Raw genomic sequence first — 22,889 nt, 5'->3', positions numbered from 1 at the left:
ACACAACTTGTTATAGTAAACAGTTAGAAAGTCGTCGTACCAAGGCTCCATAGGACCAACGCACCAGAACAACAACTGCCATCAATGAAGAATAACGTAGATCGATACGATCCAACCGGGAGGCACACGATCATAGACGAACAACGACGAGATCTGAGCAAATCCACCAAAAATAGATCCGCCGGAGACACACTTCCACAGGCCAACCAACTATGCTAGACGCATCGCCGGAACGGGGGTTAGACAGGAGACCTTTATTCCATCTTCAGGGAGCCGCCGCCGTCTCGCCTTCCTGAGCAGAACACAAACCCTAACAAAAACTGAAAGAGACAACTAAAAACGAAGCCCTCCCGCCAACCCTTGCCAGGATCCACTGCACCCCATGGCCCTAGGGCCACTGGAGACGAGGCGAACCTGCGGCGTCACCGACGAGAGGCAGGAACCCTAGCTTTTCTTGGAGGCGCAGGCGGAGGCTGCTCTGACGACCCTAGACCATCAAAACTCTCCCACCTCACCCTCGTGCTTTCCCCCCCAATGCCAACTGCCCCCATTCATGCCGTTGTAGAGCGGTTGATCCGTATTGACGCCAGCTAAGAGCGGACAAGACCTCAGACTCGCTCCGACACAGATACGACGCGCCGCGTCATCGTCCTCCGCGCTTGTTCAATGTCAGAGACACACGTACTGGACAGGATTGGACAGATATCTACCACGCACGCTCAATGCCCGTCTGTCCTTGTGTTGGGAAACGTAGTAATTTCAAAATTTTCCTACGCACACGCAAGATCATGGTGATGCATAGCAACGAGAGGGGAGAGTGTTGTCTACGTACCCTCGTAGACCGAAGCGGAAGCGTTGACGCAACGTAGAGGAAGTAGTCGTACGTCTTCCCGATCCGACCGATCCAAGCACCGTTACTCCGGCGCCTCCGAGTTCTTAGCACACGTACAGCTCGATAACGCTCCGCGGGCTTCGATCCAGCAAAGCTTCGGGGATGAGTTCCGTCAGCACAACGGCGTGGTGACGATGATGATGTTCTACCAACGCAGGGCTTCGCCTAAGCGCTACAACGATATGACCGAGGTGGAATATGGTGGAGGGGGGCACCGCACACGGCTAAGGAACGATCACGAGGATCAACTTGTGTGTTCTAGGGTGCCCCCTGCCCCCGTATATAAAGGAGCAAGGGGGGAGGCCGACCGACCCTATGGGGCGCGCCAAAGGGAGGGGGAGTCCTCCTCCTAGTGGGAGTAGGACACCCCTTTCCTAGTCCAACTAGGAAGAAAGAGGGGGAAGAAAAGAGAGGGAGAGGGAGAGGGAAAGAGGGGCCGCGCCCCCCTCCCTAGTCCAATTCGGACTCCCCATGGGGGGGCGCCACCTCCTGGGCTGCTGCCCTCTCTCTCCCCCCAGGCCCAATAAGGCCCATTACTTCCCCGGGGGGTTCCGGTAACCCCTCCGGTACTCCGGTTTTATGTCTCGGAACACTTCCGGTGTCCGAATATAGTCGTCCAATATATCAATCTTTATTTCTCGACCATTTCGAGACTCCTCGTCATGTCCGTAATCACATCCGGGACTCAGAACTAACTTCGGTACATCAAAATTCATAAACTCATAATAACTGTCATCGTAACGTTAAGCGTGCGGACCCTACGGTTCGAGAACAATGTAGACATGACTGAGACAAATCTCCGGTCAATAACCAATAGCGGGACCTGGATGCCCATATTGGCTCCTACATATCCTACGAAGATCTTTATCGGTCAGACCGCATAACAACATACGTTGTTCCCTTTGTCATCGGTATGTTACTTGCCCGAGATTCGATCGTCGGTATCCAATACCTAGTTCAATCTCGTTACCGACAAGTCTCTTTACTCATTCCGTAATACATCATCTCGCAACTAACTCATTGGTTGCAATGCTTGCAAGGCTTATGTGATGTGCATTACTGAGAGGGCCCAGAGATACCTCTCCGACAATCGGAGTGACAAATCCTAATCTCGAAATATGCCAACCCAACATGTACCTTTGGAGACACCTGTAGAGCTCCTTTATAATCACCCAGTTACGTTGTGACGTTTGGTAGCACACAAAGTGTTCCTCCGGTAAACGGGAGTTGCATAATCTCATAGTCATAGGAACATGTATAAGTCATGAAGAAAGCAATAGCAACATACTAAACGATCGGGTGCTAAGCTAATGGAATGGGTCATGTCAATCAGATCATTCACCTAATGATGTGATCCTGTTAATCAAATAACAACTCTTTGTTTATGGTTAGGAAACATAACCATCTTTGATTAACGAGCTAGTCAAGTAGAGGCATACTAGTGACACTCTGTTTGTCTATGTATTCACACATGTATTATGTTTCCGGTTAATACAATTCTAGCATGAATAATAAACATTTATCATGATATAAGGAAATAAATAATAACTTTATTATTGCCTCTAGGGCATATTTCCTTCAGTCTCCCACTTGCACTAGAGTCAATAATCTAGATTACACAGTAATGATTCTAACACCCATTGAGCCTTGGTGCTGATCATGTTTTGCTCGTGGAAGAGGCTTAGTCAACGGGTCTGCTACATTCAGATCCGTATGTATCTTGCAAATCTCTATGTCTCCCACCTGGACTAGATCCCAGATGGAATTGAAGCGTCTCTTGATGTGTTTGGTTCTTTTGTGAAATCTGGATTCCTTTGCCAAAACAATTGCACCAGTATTGTCGCAAAAGATTTTCATTAGACCCGATGCACTAGGTATGACACCTAGATCGGATATGAACTCCTTCATCCAGACTCCTTCGTTTGCTGCTTCCGAAGCAGCTATGTACTCTGCTTTACATGTAGATCCCGCCACGACGCTTTGTTTAGAACTGCACCAACTGACAGCTCCACCGTTTAATGTAAACACGTATCCGGTTTGCGATTTAGAATCGTCCGGATCAGTGTCAAAGCTTGCATCAACGTAACTGTTTACGATGAGCTCTTTGTCACCTCCATATACGAGAAACATATCCTTAGTCCTTTTCAGGTACTTCAGGATGTTCTTGACCGCTGTCCAGTGATCCACTCCTGGATTACTTTGGTACCTCCCTGCTAGACTTGTAGCAAGGCACACATCAGGTCTGGTACACAGCATTGCATACATGATAGATCCTATGGCTGAAGCATAGGGAATATCTTTCATTTTCTCTCTATCTTCTGCAGTGGTCGGGCATTGAGTCTGACTCAACTTCACACCTCGTAACACAGGCAAGAACCCTTTCTTTGCTTGATCCATTTTGAACTTCTTCAAAATCTTGTCAAGGTATGTGCTTTGTGAAAGTCCAATTAAGCGTCTTGATCTATCTCTATAGATCTTTATTCCTAATATGTAAGCAGCTTCTCCGAGGTCTTTCATTGAAAAACTCTTATTCAAGTATCCCTTTATGCTATCCAGAAATTCTATATCATTTCCAATCAGTAATATGTCATCCACATATAATATCAGAAATGCTACAGAGCTCCCACTCACTTTCTTGTAAATACAGGCTTCTCCGAAAGTCTGTATAAAACCAAATGCTTTGATCACACTATCAAAGCGTTTATTCCAACTCCGAGAGGCTTGCACCAGTCCATAAATGGATCGCTGGAGCTTGCACACTTTGTTAGCTCCCTTTGGATCGACAAAACCTTCCGGTTGCATCATATACAACTCTTCTTCCAGAAATCCATTCAGAAATGCAGTTTTGACATCCATCTGCCAAATTTCATAATCATAAAAAATGCGGCAATTGCTAACATGATTCGGACAGACTTAAGCATCGCTACGGGTGAGAAGGTCTCATCGTAGTCAATCCCTTGAACTTGTCGAAAATCTTTTGCGACAAGTCGAGCTTTGTAGACAGTAACATTACCGTCAGCGTCAGTCTTCTTCTTGAAGATCCATTTATTCTCAATTGCTTGCCGACCATTGGGCAAGTCAACCAAAGTCCAGACTTTGTTCTCATACATGGATCCCATCTCAGATTTCATGGCTTCAAGCCATTTTGCGGAATCTGGGCTCACCATCGCTTCTTCATAGTTCGTAGGTTCATCATGATCTAGTAGCATGACTTCCAGAACAGGATTACCGTACCACTCTGGCGCGGATCTTACTCTGGTTGATCTACGAGGTTCAGTAGTATCTTGTTCTGAAGTTTCATGATCATTATCATTAGCTTCCTCACTAATTGGTGTAGGTGTCGCAGAAACATGTTTCTGTGATGTACTACTTTCCAATAAGGGATCAGGTACAGTTACCTCGTCAAGTTCTACTTTCCTCCCACTCACTTCTTTCGAGAGAAACTCCTTCTCTAGAAAGGATCCATTCTTAGCAACGAATGTCTTGCCTTCGGATCTGTGATAGAAGGTGTACCCAACAGTCTCCTTTGGGTATCCTATGAAGACACATTTCTCCGATTTGGGTTCGAGCTTATCAGGTTGAAGCTTTTTCACATAAGCATCGCAGCCCCAAACTTTAGGAAATGACAACTTTGGTTTCTTGCCAAACCATAGTTCATAAGGCGTCGTCTCAATGGATTTTGATGGTGCCCTATTTAACGTGAATGCGGTCGTCTCTGAAGCATAACCCCAAAACGATAGCGGTAAATCAGTAAGAGACATCATAGATCGCACCATATCTAGTAAAGTACGATTACGACGTTCGGACACACCATTACGCTGTGGTGTTCCGGGTGGCGTGAGTTGCGAAACTATTCCGCATTGTTTCAAATATACACCAAACTCGTAACTCAAATATTCTCCTCCACGATCAGATCGTAGAAACTTTATTTTCTTGTTACGATGATTTTCAACTTCACTCTGAAATTCTTTGAACTTTTCAAATGTTTCAGACTTGTGTTTCATTAAGTAGATATACCCATATCTGCTTAAGTCATCTGTGAAGGTGAGAAAATAACGATATCCGCCACGAGCCTCAATATTCATAGGACCACATACATCTATATGTACGATTTCCAACAAATCTGTTGCTCTCTCCATAGTACCGGAGAACGGTGTTTTAGTCATCTTGCCCATGAGGCACGGTTCGCAAGTACCAAGTGATTCATAATCAAGTGGTTCCAAAAGTCCATCAGTATGGAGTTTCTTCATGCGCTTTGTATCGATATGACCTAAACGGCAGTGCCACAAATAAGTTGCACTATCATTATCAACTCTGCATCTTTTGGCTTCAACATTATGAATATGTGTGTTACTACTATCGAGATTCATCAAAAATAGACCACTCTTCAAAGGTGCATGACCATAAAAGATATTACTCATATAAATAGAACAACCATTATTCTCTGATTTAAATGAATAACCGTCTCGCATCAAACAAGATCCAGATATAATGTTCATGCTCAACGCTGGCACCAAATAACAATTATTTAGGTCTAATACTAATCCCGAAGGTAGATGTAGAGGTAGCGTGCCGACCGCGATCACATCGACTTTGGAACCATTTCCCACATGCATCGTCACCTCGTCCTTTGTCAGTGTTCGCTTAATCCGTAGTCCCTGTTTCGAGTTGCAAATATTAGCAACAGAACCAGTATCAAATACCCAGGTGCTACTGCGAGCTCTAGTAAGGTACACATCAATAACATGCATATCACATATACCTTTGTTCACCTTGCCATCCTTCTTATCCGCCAAATACTTGGGGCAGTTCCGCTTCCAGTGACCAGTCTGCTTGCAGTAGAAGCACTCAGTTTCAGGCTTAGGTCCAGACTTGGGTTTCGTCTCTTGAGTAGCAACTTGCTTGTCGTTCTTTTTGAAGTTCCCCTTCGTCTTCCCTTTGCCCTTTTTCTTGAAACTAGTGGTCTTGTTGACCATCAACACTTGATGCTCCTTCTTGATTTCTACCTCCGCAGCTTTCAGCATTGCGAAGAGCTCGGGAATAGTCTTGTTCATCCCTTGCATATTATAGTTCATCACGAAGCTCTTGTAGCTTGGTGGCAGTGATTGGAGAATTCTGTCAATGACGCAATCATCTGGAAGATTAACTCCCAATTGAATCAAGTGATTATTATACCCAGACATTTTGAGTATATGCTCACTGACAGAACTGTTCTCCTCCATCTTGCAGCTATAGAACTTATTGGAGACTTCATATCTCTCAATCCGGACATTTGCTTGAAATATTAACTTCAACTCCTGGAACATCTCATATGCTCCATGACATTCAAAACGTCGTTGAAGTCCCGATTCTAAGCCGTAAAGCATGGCACACTGAACTATCGAGTAGTCATCAGATTTGCTCTGCCAGACGTTCATAACATCTGGTGTTGCTCCAGCAGCAGGCCTGGCACCCAGCGGTGCTTCCAGGACGTAATTCTTCTGTGCAGCAATGAGAATAATCCTCAAGTTACGGACCCAGTCCGTGTAATTGCTACCATCATCTTTCAACTTTGCTTTCTCAAGGAACGCATTAAAATTCAACGGAACAACAGCACGGGCCATCTATCTACAATCAAACATACATAAGCAAGATACTATCAGGTACTAAGTTCATGATAAATTTAAGTTCAATTAATCAAATTACTTAAAAAACTCCCACTTAGATAGACATCCCTCTAATCCTCTAAGTGATCACGTGATCCAAATCAACTAAACCATAACCGATCATCACGTGAAATGGAGTAGTTTTCAATGGTGAACATCGTTATGTTGATCATATCTACTATATGATTCACGCTCGACCTTTCGGTCTCCGTGTTCCGAGGCCATATCTGCATATGCTAGGCTCGTCAAGTTTAACCTGAGTATTCTGCGTGTGCAAAACTGGCTTGCACCCGTTGTAGATGGACGTAGAGCTTATCACACCCGATCATCACGTGGTGTCTGGGCACGACGAACTTTGGCAACGGTGCATACTCAGGGAGAACACTTTTATCTTGATAATTTAGTGAGAGATCATCTTATAATGCTACTGTCAATCAAAGCAAGATAAGATGCATAGAAGATAAACATCACATGCAATCAATATAAGTGATATGATATGGCCATCATCACCTTGTGCCTGTGATCTCCATCTCCGAAGCACCGTCATGATCACCATCGTCACCGGCGCGACACCTTGATCTCCATCGTAGCATCGTTGTCGTCTCGCCAATCTTATGCTTCCACGACTATCGCTACCGCTTAGTGATAAAGTAAAGCATTACAGCGCGATTGCATTGCATACAATAAAGCGACAACCATATGGCTCCTGCCAGTTGCCGATAACTCGGTTACAAAACATGATCATCTCATACAATAAAATTCAGTATCATGTCTTGACCATATCACATCACAACATGCCCTGCAAAAACAAGTTAGACGTCCTCTACTTTGTTGTTGCAAGTTTTACGTGGCTGCTACGGGCTTAAGCAAGAACCAATCTTACCTACGCATCAAAACCACAACGATAGTTTGTCAAGTTGGTGCTGTTTTAACCTTCGCAAGGACCGGGCGTAGCCATACTCGGTTCAACTAAAGTTGGAGAAACTGTCACCCGCAAGCCATCTCTGTGCAAAGCACGTGGGGAGAACCGGTCTCGCGTAAGCGTACGCGTAATGTTGGTCCGGGCCGCTTCGTCCAATAATACCGCCGAACCAAAGTATGAAATACTGGTAAGCAGTATGACTTATATCGCCCAGAACTCACTTGTGTTCTACTCGTGCATATAATATCAACACATAAAACCTAGCTCTGATACCACTGTTGGGAAACGTAGTAATTTCAAAATTTTCCTACGCACACGCAAGATCATGGTGATGCATAGCAACGAGAGGGGAGAGTGTTGTCTACGTACCCTCGTAGACCGAAGCGGAAGCGTTGACGCAACGTATAGGAAGTAGTCGTACGTCTTCCCGATCTGACCGATCCAAGCACCGTTACTCCGGCGCCTCCGAGTTCTTAGCACACGTACAGCTCGATAACGCTCCCCGGGCTTCGATCCAGCAAAGCTTCGGGGATGAGTTCCGTCAGCACAACGGCGTGGTGACGATGATGATGTTCTACCGACGCAGGGCTTCGCCTAAGCGCTACAACGATACGACCGAGGTGGAATATGGTGGAGGGGGGCACCGCACACGGCTAAGGAACGATCACGAGGATCAACTTGTGTGTTCTAGGGTGCCCCTGCCCCCGTATATAAAGGAGTAAGGGGGGAGGCCGGCCAGCCCTATGGGGCGCGCCAAAGGGAGGGGGAGTCCTCCTCCTAGTGGGAGTAGGACTCCCCTTTCCTAGTCCAACTAGGAAGAAAGAGGGGGGAGGAAAGAGAGGGAGAGGGAGAGGGAAAGAGGGGCCGCGCCCCCCCTCCCTAGTCCAATTCGGACTCCCCATGGGGGGGGCGCCACCTCCTGGGCTGCTGCGCTCTCTCTCCCCTCAAGCCCAATAAGGCCCATTACTTCCCCGAGGGGTTCCGGTAACCCCTCCGGCACTCCGGTTTTATTCGAAATCACCCGGAACACTTCCGGTGTCCGAATATAGTCGTCCAATATATCAATCTTTATGTCTCGACCATTTCGAGACTCCTCGTCATGTCCGTGATCACATCCGGGACTCCGAACTAACTTCGGTACATCAAAATGCATAAACTCATAATAACTGTCATTGTAACGTTAAGCGTGCGGACCCTATGGTTCGAGAACAATGTAGACATGACTGAGACAAATCTCCGATCAATAACCAACAGCGGGACTTGGATGCCCATATTGGCTCCTACATATTCTACGAAGATCTTTATCGGTCAGACCGCATAACAACATACGTTGTTCCCTTTGTCATCGGTATGTTACTTGCCCGAGATTCGATCGTCGGTGTCCAATACCTAGTTCAATCTCGTTACCGGCAAGTCTCTTTACTCGTTCCGTAATACATCATCTCGCAACTAACTCATTGGTTGCAATGCTTGCAAGGCTTATGTGATGTGCATTACCGAGAGGGCCCAGAGATACCTCTCCGACAATCGGAGTGACAAATCCTAATCTTGAAATATGCCAACCCAACATGTACCTTTGGAGACACCTGTAGAGCTCCTTTATAATCACCCAGTTACGTTGTGACGTTTGGTAGCACACAAAGTGTTCCTCCAGTAAACGGGGGTTGCATAATCTCATAGTCATAGGAACATGTATAAGTCATGAAGAAAGCAATAGCAACATACTAAACGATCAGGTGATAAGCTAATGGAATGGGTCATGTCAATCAGATCATTCACCTAATGATGTGATCCCGTTAATCAAATAACAACTCTTTGTTTATGGTTAGGAAACATAACCATCTTTGATTAACGAGCTAGTCAAGTAGAGGCATACTAGTGACACTCTGTTTGTCTATGTATTCACACATGTATTATGTTTCCGGTTAATACAATTCTAGCATGAATAATAAACATTTATCATGATATAAGGAAATAAATAATAAATTTATTATTTCCTCTAGGGCATATTTCCTTCACCTTGTGCCACCATTAAGCAGCCTTGCCGGCCGAGAAACCCACTCGATTGTCGCGCATTGACGGACCTGGATGTTTGGCCTCACTGAAATCCTCAATTTAAAGGCTGCCACACCCGGCTAACTCCATGCGACAACACAGTAATTCCACATCATCCTCCCTTGCACCAGAATCGCCATGACTGCGAGCGGCAAGGCTCTGTGGGAGAGCCTGCCGATGGAGATGAAACACGAGGTGGCTGCCCATGTGACTGCCTGGCAGAGCCGCCATAACAGGCGTATCGAGGCCGACATGACGGCTAGCTCCCCCGAGCTCTCCAACGATGAGCCTACGATGGAGACGGGCTCCAACGACGATCAGCGCCGGACCCCGCACCGGTGCATTTCGACTTGACCATGGAGCAGGTGCAGGAACACTTCAATGCCGCCATGGCCGAGGAGCAACATGCGTCGGCTCCTATGTCGACGTTCCGGCAGGTGCAGGAGGAATAGCGGTACAACCTGCTCCTCCTCGAGTAGTACCGGCTGGCTGAGGGGCCAAATCAACGGTGAGCACGCCAGCGAGGAGGTTGTGCGGCCATGGCCGTGGTGAACTCCAACTTCGTCGCGGAGCAGCGTGTGATCTACGAGGCCGCTCACGCTCAAGCCGTTGCTCGCAATGCACAATCGAACGCGGAGGCGGCGCTGGCTGCGCAGGCGACTGCAGACACGAACACCATCAGCTACAGGTCCTACGCCCCGCCAAACACTATTTGGCCATGCCGGTGGGACGGCAAGAGCGCCGACGGCTCCATTTCCATCGTTGACCTCACGTCCACCGGCGACGGACAAGTCGCAAACTCCTCCGAGGATTGGTAGGGCATGGGAGGCGGCAAGGCCTTGTGACCCATGTGGGCTGGTCCGTCTCTCGTGTTCTACTCTTCCTCGCCAATGATCACACCTTCAGTTCACGGATTTTATCACCGACTCTCATGGAGACAGCGGATGGAGGGCGCGATCGCGGCAAGGAAACAACAAGGACTTGGACGACAGCCGCTGTCGTAGTCTAGGTTTAGGTCCGACCCCCCCCCCCCCCCCTCCCCCTCCTTTTAAACAAAAATTGTCTGAAGTGTAATGAATGTGCTACGGTTTGTATGAATATTATCCGGTTTGCATGAAATTCGCCTGGTTTATTGAAACAGTGTTTGAAATGTATGCGGGTAGTGTTGAATGGCTGACTCCCGCATCCGTGTCTGCGAACTAGTCCCCCTGTTTGTGGACGGATGCGGAAGCAAATTCGTGAATTAATGATGCTCTTACGCACCAAAATGCGTAAACAAACAGCCATCATGACTGCGCATGTGGGGATGGCGTCATCATAGCAACTTTAATCAGAGGATTAAAAGAAGAGAAAGGTATCCCACGGTCAGTATGATCAGCAAAACACAATGAAGAGTGTTGGATATTTAATCGCCTACAGTGAAGTAGAAGAAACTCATTTGGAGTCGCCATTCGCATGGGCGTTATTTAAAGGTGAACATAAGAAATAGCGACCTCTCCAATCTATCTTTTTCCAATTGTTTGTTCACGCATTTATTTCTCACGCACATGTGACCACCTCCTCTTCTGCGGCGTCAAGAAATAAATCAAACATGGGAATGCATGATTGAGGTTACCATCAAGAAGAAGTAACAAACTAAGAACGTGAAATCCATTTTTTAAAATAATCGGTCATTTTTTAGGTTAGGATTTGAAACACAATTTGCTCGGATTTTCGAAAGAAAAAGAAGCTTGGATGGAGTGTGTGTAGGAGTTTTAGCTTCCTGATCTGAGCAATTTTTGGCGATCGATCCAGGCTAGAAGTCCCATACGGACCGTGGTGGCTTAGTATTGCATCTCCAAATTATTGAATTCATGCTCAAGCTAGTTGCCCCGAAAGCCAAATGTGATGGAGATAGGCGGGCAATATATTTCAAGAAAAATCTTACATTGGTCCTCTTCCACCTGTCCGGCGCGAGCAAAGGGAATGACGTGTGTAATACCCTTAAGTGTTAGTTAAAAAATAACTAAGGATATAGTAGTAGCATGTTCACGCTAGCATGTAACTACTTTGCTATCAAATTAATGCTATTCTAAAAACCCTATGCATTCATTAATTATTTGTTTTTTTGTGATGTCACTAATTATTTGTTTGACGGTTTGTTTTATACTCCCTCCGTTTTTATTTACTCTGCATATTAGAGTTGACTGAAGTCAAACTTCGTAAAGTTTGACCAAGTTTATAGAAAACAATATAGACATTTATCATAATAAGTCTATACGATGTGAAAGTACATTCAATAATAAATCTAATGTTGTTGATTTGTTATTGTATATCTGAATATTTTTGTTTATAAGCTTGGTCAAAGTTTGTAAAGCTTGACTTTGACCAAAACTAATATGCGAACTAAATAAAAACGGAGGGAGTACTCTCTCCATCCCAAAATAAGTATCTCAACCTTAGTACTATCACTTTGTACTAAAGTTAGTATAAAATTGAGAGACTTATTTTGGGACAGAGGAAGTATAAGCCAATGCTGAATATAGTACAACGGATGTTTTAGTGTTCACGTGCATACATGTGGCCTGGTCTATATTTACCTTCTTAAATCAGAGGATAAAATGAAGAGGTATGTATCCCACGTTCAATGTGATCAACAAAACAGAATGAAGAGTATTGGATATTTTATCGCCTACACTAAGGTAGAGGAAACTCATCTAGGTTCATCGTTTGGTTTTACTTCCACATGGGCCTCCATTAAAGGTGAACAGATCAAATAGTGACGTCCCCGATGCATCATTTACCAATTGTTTGTTCACGCATTTACTCCAACACAACATGTGACCACCACCTCTTCTGCGGGGTCCAGCAATAAATCCAACATGGGAATACGTGATTTTGACTAGCTTCAAGAAGAAGTAGCAAACAATGATCATGCCTTCTTCTTTTTTTGCAAAGGGTCGATCATTTTTTAGGTCAAAGATTTGAAACACAATTTGCTCGGATCTTCGAAAGCAAATGCAGCTTGGCTGGAGTGCGTGTAGGAGTTTCAGCTTCCTGGTCTGAACATTGTTTGGAGATCAACCAAGGCTAGAAGTCCCATAGGGACCGCAGTGGCTTATTATCGCATCTCCAAATTTTTGAATTCATAGTCCAGCCAATTGCTCCAAAAGTCCCAAGTAATGGAAAGGGGCGAGCAATATATTTCAGCACAACTCTTACATTTATCCTCTCCCACCTGTCCGGCGAACGCAAAGGAAATGCCACGTGCAATAGGCGTACGTGTTAGATGAAAGAAATCAACTAAAGATAGATAAATAGCATGTTTACCAAAACACATACCGAAAACGATTTACTCTTTTTATGGGCGCTTTCGACTAGGCTCTCATTAAGGAATCGGCCCAAACAAGACCGAGATTCCCGCGAGAATTGGTACGCTGCCTGCAGTGAAATTGCAAGAATCACTTTACACGCTATTTCGAAATCGAAGGAATTGAGCAACTGTATTTCCCCAGGTTTCCATTGGAAAAGGGGCTTTTTTTTGTATGCAAGTGATGATCGATTGGCGGAGAAGCCGCTCCCGTGTGGGGTGGCCGTGAGAATGATTCCGAGTATTCCTAACCAGACCCATGTGGAACTTGTAAATAAATAGGTTTGTAAGTGCCTAGCTGAGTAATACGATAAGTACCTCTGCTAATAATCCAGCTACTTTACTATCAAATTAATACTATTCAAGAAACCATATGCATTCACTAATTATTTGTTTCACGGTTTGTTTTACATAAGTTAATGTTGAATATGGTACAATAGATGTTTTAGTGCTCGCGCTGCATATATGTGGTCTGGTCTATATATTTAGCTACTTAAATCAGAGGATAAAAAGAAGAGCCTGGTATCCGACGGTCAGTGTGAATTGCAATACAAAATGAAGAGTACTTGATATTTAATCGCCTACAGTAGGGTAGAGGAAACTCAGTTGCAGTCGTTGTTTGCTTTTATTTCCACATGGGCCTCCGTTAAGGGTGAACAGAATAAATGGCGACCTCTCCAATCTATCTTTTTCCAATTGTTTGTTCACACATTTATTCTTCCCACATAACATGTGACCACAACCTCTTCTGTGGGGTCAAGAAATAAATCCAACATGGGAATGCATGATTGAGTTTGCTAACAAACAAAAATCGTGAAGTCCATTTTTTCAAAGGGTCGATAATTTTTAGGTTGGGATTTGAAACACATTTTGCTTGGATCTTCAGAAGAAAGTTCCGCTTGGCTGGAGTGCCTGTTGGAGTTTTATCTTCCTGGTCCGAGCATTATTTGGCAGCCGACCCAGCCTAGAAGTCCCATACAGATTGTGGTGGCTTAGTATTGCATGTCCATATTACTGAATTCATGCTCCAACCTGTTGCTCCAAAAGTCCAAACTGTTGAAGAGAAGCGGATGATATATTTCAACACAAATTTTACATTGGTCCTCTCCCACCCGTTCGGCGAGAGCAAAGGGAATGCCGCGTGTAATACCAATACGTGCTAGTAAAAAAAGTAACTAAAAATAGATTAGTAGCATGTTCACAATAACACCCAGCTCCTTTACTATGAAATCAATACTATTCTAGAAACCCTATGCATTCAACATTTATTGGAAGGTTTGTTCGACATAAGGTAATGTATTGAGTATAGTACAGTAGATGTTTTAGTGCTCACATGCATATATGTGGCCTGGTCTATATTTAGCTACTTATAAATCATAGGATAAAAAGAAGAGCTAGTTATCACATGGTCAGTGTGGTCAACAAAACAGAATGGAGAGTATTGGACATTTAATTGCCTACAGTAAGGTAGTGGAAATTCATTTGGGTCGTCGTTTGGTTTTATTTCCACATCAGCCTCAATTAATAAAGGTGAATATAACAAATAGCGACCTCTTATTTTTCCACCGCATTTATTTCTCCCACACAACATGTGACCACCACCTCTTTTGTGGGGTCAAGAAATAAATTCAACATGGGAATGCATGATTGAGGTTAGCTTCAAAAAGTAACAAACAAAGATCGTGAAGTCCCATTTTTCAAAGGATCAATCATTTTTTAGAAACCCATTTTGCTCGGGTCTTTGGAAGTAAACGTAGCTTGGCTGGAGTGTGTGTAGGAGTTTCAGCTTCCTGGTCTGAGTATTGTTTGGCGACCGACCCATGCTAGAACTCTCATACGTACTGTGGTGTCTTGGTATTGCATCATCGAAGTATTGAATTCATGCTCTAGCCAGTTGCTTCAAAAGGCCGAATTGATGGAAAAAGGCGGGCAATATATTTCAACACAAATCTTACATTATTGGTCCTCTCCCACTGGTCCGTTGAGAGCAGAGGGAATGCCGCTTTGTAATACCCTTACGTGTTAGTTAAAAAAGTAACTAAAGATTATGTTCACATTAACACCTAGCTACTTTCTTTGAAATATGACATACCTTCAAGATTCATCGTCATTATCCTATTTATCTTGACATGCAAGCTATCCACATCATTAAGTAGGTCCACCATTTAAAAATGCTTTCCCACTAACTCTTCATGCGCATGCTCCCACTAACTGCTCATGCTCATGGAGTCTATCACAAATAATCATTAACTATTTTTCTCATGCACTCTCAAGCAAGCACGTCACCCTAGGTTTCTTTTTCTATTTGTATATCTATTGATGTCACCCGACCCACTCTAGACGTACATCTTAAGTCCCCGTCCAACCATTTGATTAGACTTCATGTGTTGTTAATGCTCTCTTCTGATTCTGAAAGCCCAAACGACCGTATTTTTTCATTCTCATTCTCTTGCGCTCTTGTTCATGTCTCTTTTGCTCCCCAGAGGTCAGAGAATTGTGTTAGATGCCTTCATTCCCTTAGACATCTCCGATGTTCCAAGCATCCTTTTAATCTCTATTTGATTCCATTGCTTACAAAGAGGTAGCTTATCAAGTTTTTCTTTTTGTAGAGTCCACTATTCCTATGCAACCTTTGAAGCTCAGTTTTATTAATTTCCGTACACCTAGAGCTAATCAGACTTTTTTCATGACGGAGCTAAACTTGACCTAATGGGGAGGCATGCATGGTTGCGCATGAGATAAGACAAACAAAAATAATTATAACTACCTAGGCATATTCTGGGAATGTGCAACCTCAGTAAGTGACCTTTTTTTAACAGAAACTCAAATTATGAGTGAACTCGCATTTTATTTTTCTATAGAAGCTATGTTTCTTTACGAATGCACTTCTATAGTTGATATCGTTGTTTTAGGATTAGCGGAGGATGACATGTCTCCACTGTCTCTACGCAACACTGTTTTTACCTCATATTGCATTAACAAAAAAAAATTACACCTATTTTCGGGTTTTCATCAAATTTCTTATAAATGCTTACTCTAAACAATATTTCTTCCAAACAAATTTTCTACATCTACTTATACTATCTTTCAGTAAGAAAATCATGCTTTTAAATATCAAATTATTTATTAAAATTTCCAGCAGCAACGCAAGGGTTATCTAGTTAATACTATTTCAGAAACCATATGCATTCACTAATTATTTGTTGCACGGTTTGTTTTACATAAGCTAATGTTGAATAGAGTAGAGTAGATGTTTTATTGCTCACGTGCATATATGTGGCATGGTCTATATTTAGCTACTGAAATCAAAGGATAAAAAGAAGAGCCGGGTATCCCATGGCCAGTTTGATCAACAACTGGAACCGTCTACTGGAGGAGTGGTTGATGCAAAACCACAACTGTCTTACAAATTTGGGAGTGCTTGACGCTTCTCAACTGGAGTTCCTGCCTTCAACAATTGCAAGGCTCTCTTGCCTCGAAATACTTGATTTTCGGAGCGCTATACTGATCCACTCACTCCCAGAGCTGCCTGCCTCCTTACGGAAATTACAATTCCTTGGTTCTCACTCTGTGCTAGTACGAAGATGCCAGAAGAATAAGGGTAATGACTGGCACAAGATTGCGCACATCCCAGAATTTCAGATTGAACAATGCTTTCCAGGCTCATATTCATATGGATGGAGTTATTTCAAGAGGCTTAGGTAAAACTTTGTGATATATGCAACTCTTTCCTTATTTCCTCGGTTGGTTATTGTACTCAATATAGCTATGCTGATTTGATTAGGCCCGCGTTCTGAACAAGATTCTCCATCATCATATTGATATGGATGGCATTTCTACCAGGGTTCATAACCCTTTAAAAGTCTCTTGATATATGTAAGCTTTTTACCTCTTTTCCCATTGGTTACTTGGTCGGTTGAGCAATGCTGATTTTCTTATTTATTTAGCCCATGTGCCATACATCACAGAGTGAAGCATTCTGATTTGTAACTTCCCACTCGATTTAAAGATCTTTATTCATCAGAGAGAGTTTAATTTGTTATTTAGGATATCGTTGTTCTTGTGTAATTAATTATAAACTTTCGCTAAGCATCCTTTTGCTGTTTGCAGGCGTCAGTTGTGTGATAGTGTAATTGGATGCATTTGCCTTGCGGAGCACTGGACACCTATAAATCTACGATGGCCAAGTTGACAGAACCTAAGATAGTTCAAGGGTTGTGATACGAGTTTATGATGAAGCTAGCCAGTGTCCCAGAGACTGAGACCACACAAGTTGCTGCCCTTGTGATGAATAGCAGTCTGTTGTATATCATATACTGTAACAGCTATACCCTATTTGTTTATTTGAGATGAACTCCTGACATGACATGTTGATTGTTTTTCATGCTCCTTGTTGTTACCTGCCCTTTTTAATTGACAGTACTAAGGTTGTGAAGAGGCTCATATATAGCTTTGAACAAGTGAACCTCTCTTTTTGTTTTGTTTTGAAGGCTCGTATATAGCTTTTCATATATAGCGATAATCGGCGGCTATTTTCCTGTCGGGTAAAACAAAACAGGAGGTTTTGTACTAGTATCTTTTAGTTCTTGTTTTTGCTGTCTTGAGTGAGAAAAAGGAGAGCATTTCTTTGCTGGAGCTTGTCCTGATGCTCTGTTTTTCCTTTCTTCTCACCTGTGTGTCCAGTCCGTCGAGCAGCTGTAGTGTGTACTGGATCCACCAAAATTCATTTTCATATATTGAATCCGACCAAAAAGTGGCAGCATGGCGGTGCTAATAGAACTTCACTGATGGAAATCCGTTTCAGGGAAATGATAATGTATATCATACATACAATGTAACAGCTAGGTAAGTTTTGTACCTAAAAGGCAGCAAGGATGTCCAAGCAGGCAGTAAGTTGCTTATTTTTCAGGCACAGAGTTTATTCAGTTAAGCGGATGCTCCTTGCTGTCGTTGTTTCCTTTCTTAGCTGACTAAGAATCAGAAATTTGAAATGCAATGCCTAAGCCTAAGCTAGGATGGTCTTCGTGGACTGAAATTCTGTCAATGTATAGGACTACGCGATAGAATCAAGTGAACGAGATCTCCTTTAGCTCACCAAATATGTTGAATAAATCTTCAAGTAGTCGCTGTAACAGAGCCTGCATGCAGCTGGCGGCAAGCAAAAACAGAGGAGAACACGCACATGCTCTCTCTGTACAATTGTTCGATTGTGTGTTTTTTAATCGGCCGTCACCCCTTAAGTATATAAGAGGTGGATGGACTTCCCGTACAAGAAAATGACTTCAAATCACGTCCAAATTGTTGGGACATCCTCCTCATGTGGGCTGTGAGAAGATGACCATTTGAGGCCTTTTAGGCAGCCCAAAGAGCTGCATAAGCCGACTACCCATTAGGGTTATGACCTAGCGTTATTTTGGACTTTGCACATGAGTGGATGGGGAGGCTTTACCCTCCATCCAACAGCCACCACCAAGAACGACGAAAAACAGTTCATCCTCCAAGAGAGAAGAAGAGAGAAAACCAAGAGAGTAAGGGAAGAAGAGGAAGATTGAAGGAAGAAGCAAGGGAGCTCCTCCCCAAGGTTGTGATGGTCCAGATCCACTACCTTGTCTCCTTCAAGCTTCAGTTCCACCATCTTTGGTGAGATTGTTTCAATCCCTAGTTCTTGAGCCCCAAATCTTGTTGTGTTCATCCAAGATTCAGAAATCTTGTTTATGAGATCCTCTAGTGCTGTCTAGAGAAGAACTTGTTGTATCCCACATTTGATAATAGTGGAAGAGGATTTGGGTGGCTTCGGCCCGTGGTTTTTCCCCTCAAGTTGAGGGGTTTTCCACGTAAAAATCTGGTGTCTCTTTGTTGATGCTTGGTGCTGTCCAGAAACTTACTCCTACCACAAGACACTAGGCTGAGGAGTGTCTTGCCTGCTGAGTAACATTTTCTGCCTCCACATATGCTGCTGCATATGTTTCCTTCCGTGCTAAGCAACGATCCTTGAATTAGTACATGATGTGGTGCTGAGATTACTCGTTTCCTCTGCAGTTATCAGTTAACCACAAGTTCATTTGCGTGCTAATTCCCAACAGAGTGGCATCAGAGCCTTGGTTGCTTAGAAGGTTGCAAATCCCAGTTGGTTGATTGTTGCTGGAAGTGCTGCTCACAATGGCTTTGGAAGAAAGCGCTACTACAAGTGGCATGATAAAACTTGATTCTTCCAATTACTCATTATGGAAGCCCATGATGAAAGACATCCTTTATTGCAAGGATTTGTATGAGCCAATTGTGAAAGACAAGATACCCACAGGTGTCAGGGAAGAAGAATGGAGAGTTTTGCACAGAAAGGCAGTAGGTATGATTCGGTTGTACATCAACCACAATATTTTCCACCATGTTGCAAATGACACAAATGCTTATGAGATGTGGCAGAAGTTGGAGTCTACGTATGAGAGGAAGACATCAATGAACAAAGCCTCGGTGATCAAAAGACTTGCAAATCTTGAGTACCGAGATGGCACAAGTGTGATTGAGCACTTAAATGTCTTCCAATGCCATATAAATCAACTTTCAGCCATGAAGATCAACTTTGAGGATGAGGTGCAAGCATTGTTGCTGCTGAGTTCCATGCCTGATAGTTGGAACACGCTTGTTGTGTCACTTAGCAATTCAGCTCCGGATGGGAAGCTGACTTTGGAGATGGTGAAGAACAGTATGCTGAATGAAGAAGCCAGAAAGAAGGAAAAGGGTGATGCCTCTTCTTCTGATGCGTATGTGGCTGAAACCCATGGGAAGAATGAGAACCGTGGACGCAGCAATACAAGATTTCAGCAAGGCAGAAGCAAACCCAGGGGGAGATCAAAGTCAAAACAGAGAAAAGATATTACTTGCTTTCATTGTGGCAATCCGGGACACATAAAGAGCGAGTCCAGGAAGTACAAAAGAGAGCTTGCAGAGGGGAAACTCACAAAGAAAACCGAGCAAAAGGCTGAGAGTAGTTCAGCCATGACCGCAACAGATGAGGACTATCTACTCATTGAAGATGAAGATTGCTATAGTGCTGTTCGTGATGATATCATGAGTTGGGTTGTGGATTCAGGTGCGTCCTTCCACATCACATCACACAAGGAGTATTTCACATCTTACACTAGTGGTGTTGCTGGCCAAGTGAGGATGGGAAATAGTGGTTCGTCAGCAATTGTTGGCAAGGGCTCTATATGCATTGAAACAAACACAGGTTGCAGATTGGTGCTCGATGATGTGAGGCATGTTCCCGACATAAGGCTAAATTTGTTGTCAGTGGGCAAGCTTGATGATATCAAACATCCTAGTTATTTTGGTGAAGAAAAGTGGAAGCACACCAAAGGCTCTTTGATTGTGGCTCGAGGAAGTAACCAAGGTAATCTCTATGTGACTAAAACCAAGTTGTGCAATGAGGTGTTGAACATTGTTGAAAAAGACACTTCGGTTGAATTGTGGCACAAGAGGCTTGGGCATATGAGTGAGAAGGGCATGCACGCTCTTGCTCGCATGGAGTACCTCCCCGACTTGAAAGGTATACCCTTGAAACCCTGTGCACATTGTTTTGCTGGCAAACAACATAGGGCTGCATTTCGTACACTCCCTCCACATCGTGCAGAAAATGTTCTTGATATTGTGCACATTGATGTTTGCTCCATGACTGAAAAAATCTCATGGTGGAGCATTATACTTTGTGACTTTTATTGATGACCATTCCAGAAAGGTTTTTGTGTATGTGCTGAAACACAAATACCAGACGCTTGAAGCCTTCAAGGAGTTCCATGCCAAGGTTGAAAGAGAAACTGGCAGGAAATTGAAGTGCGTGAGATCAGACAATGGTGATGAATACAGAGGTCCTTTTGAGAGGTATTGCAGAAATGTTGGCATCAGGCTTGAGAAGAGTCCACCGAAGACACCTCAGCTCAATGGTCTTGCAAAGAGAATGAACAGGACACTCACAGAGAGGGTCACAGCTATGCTCTCTCATGCTCATTTACCTAATTCATTTTGGGCTGAAGCATTGATGAATGCTATGTATGTGGTTAACCTATCTCCCTCAGTTCCTCTTGCAAGTGATATTCCTTAGAGAGTTTGGTCAGGGAAGGAGGTATCATACAAGCACTTGAAGGTCTTTGGTTGCAGGGCATTTGTACATGTTCCAAGGGACGAGAGATCCAAGCTTGATAGCAAGACAAAGCAGTGCATCTACCTCAGCCAACCAAGTGAAGAGTTTGGCTACAGGTTGTGGGATCCAGTAAATAGGAAGATTGTGAGAAGCCGAGATGTAGTGTTCATTGAAGATGAAACAATAAAAGATATTGGGAAACCAGAGAAACCAATGACCAACACACCTCAGGTTGACATGGATCCAATCCGTCCTCCTCTCGTGCATGACAATCATGGGGGAGATGATAACACTGAAGACAGTGAAGATGCAACTGATCAAGGCAGTACAAGTCAAAGTGGCGAGCAGCCATCAAATGATGATGATGATGATGAAGTTGGTAGTGATGATGCCAACGCAAATCCACCTGATTCACCACCAGTGCAGCAACAAAGAAGAAGTGAAAGAGGTCACATTCCTTCTTCTAAATATCCACCACATCAATATATGTTGATGATAGATGCAGGTGAGCCCTTATGCTATGAGGAGGCAATGTCTGATGAGAACAAGGAAGAATGGTCAGAAGCCATGCAGGATGAGATGAATTCCCTGTATGAGAATGATATCTTTGAGTTGGTGAAACTACCAAAGGGCAAGAAAGCACTCAAGAACAAGTGGGTGTATAGAGTGAAGACTGAAGAAAAAACCTCACATCCAAGGTACAAGGCCAGATTGTTTGTGAAAGGATTCAGTCAGAAAAAGGGCATTGATTATAGTGAGATATTCTCTCCAGTGGTCAAGACGTCTTTGATCCGAGTTGTGCTTGGCATGGCTTCCACCATGGACTTGGAAATTGAACAACTTGATGTGAAGACTGCATTCTTACATGGTGACCTAGAGGAGGAGATATACATGGAGCAGCCAGAGGGATTTATGGTTGTAGGCAAGGAGCACTTAGTTTGCAAATTGAAGAAGAGCTTGTATGGCTTGAAGCAAGCTCCTCGGCAGTGGTACAAGAAGTTTGAGTCTTTTATGACTGGGCTTGGTTACCATAAAGCACAACCTGACCATTGTGTCTTTATGAAGAGGTACGCCGAGGGTGACTTCATTATTCTCTTGTTGTATGTTGATGATAGGCTGATTGTTGGAAATGGCACAAAGTGGATTGCTCTCCTCAAGAAGGCATTGAGTAAATCATTTGCCATGAAGGATTTAGGGCCTGCTAAGCAAATACTTGGCATGAAGATCTCCCGTGATAGATCAAAGAAGCTGCTTTGGCTCTCACAGGAAAGATATATTGAGAAGGTACTTGAAAGGTTCAATATGAAAGATGCAAAATCTGTTATCTCTCCGCTTGCAGGCCATCACAAACTGAATTCAAAACAATGTCCTACAAGCAAGAAGGAGAAAGAAGAAATGAGGAAAGTACCTTACCAATCTGCTGTGGGCAGTTTGATGTATGCCATGGTTTGCACTAGGCCTGACATTGCCTATGCAGTTGGAGTTGTTAGCCGGTTCATGACAAATCCAGGTAAAGCTCACTGGGAAGCAGTGAAGTGGATTCTCAGGTATCTCAAGGGTACTTCTACATCTTGTCTATACTTTGGAAATGGTGATCCTGTATTGCAGGCTATACAGATGCAGATTACGCAGGTGACAAGGATCGTAGGAAGTCCACATCTGGATACCTGGTGACTTATGCAGGGGGAGAAATTTCATGGCAATCAAGATTGCCGAAATGTGTTTCTACATCAACTACAGAAGCTGAGTACATTGCAGCAGTTGATGCTGGCAAGGAAGTTTTGTGGATGAAGAACTTCTTGCAAGAGCTCGGAATGAAGCAAAAGAAGTATGTTCTGTTTTGTGACAGTCAGAGTGCTATTCATCTTGCCAAGAATTCAAGCTATCAC

Source organism: Triticum urartu, chromosome 7A (assembly GCF_056163025.1).
Source record: "Triticum urartu cultivar PI428250 chromosome 7A, HENAU_Tu73, whole genome shotgun sequence".
NCBI lineage: Eukaryota > Viridiplantae > Streptophyta > Magnoliopsida > Poales > Poaceae > Triticum > Triticum urartu.
This window is presented reverse-complemented; position numbering follows the sequence as displayed.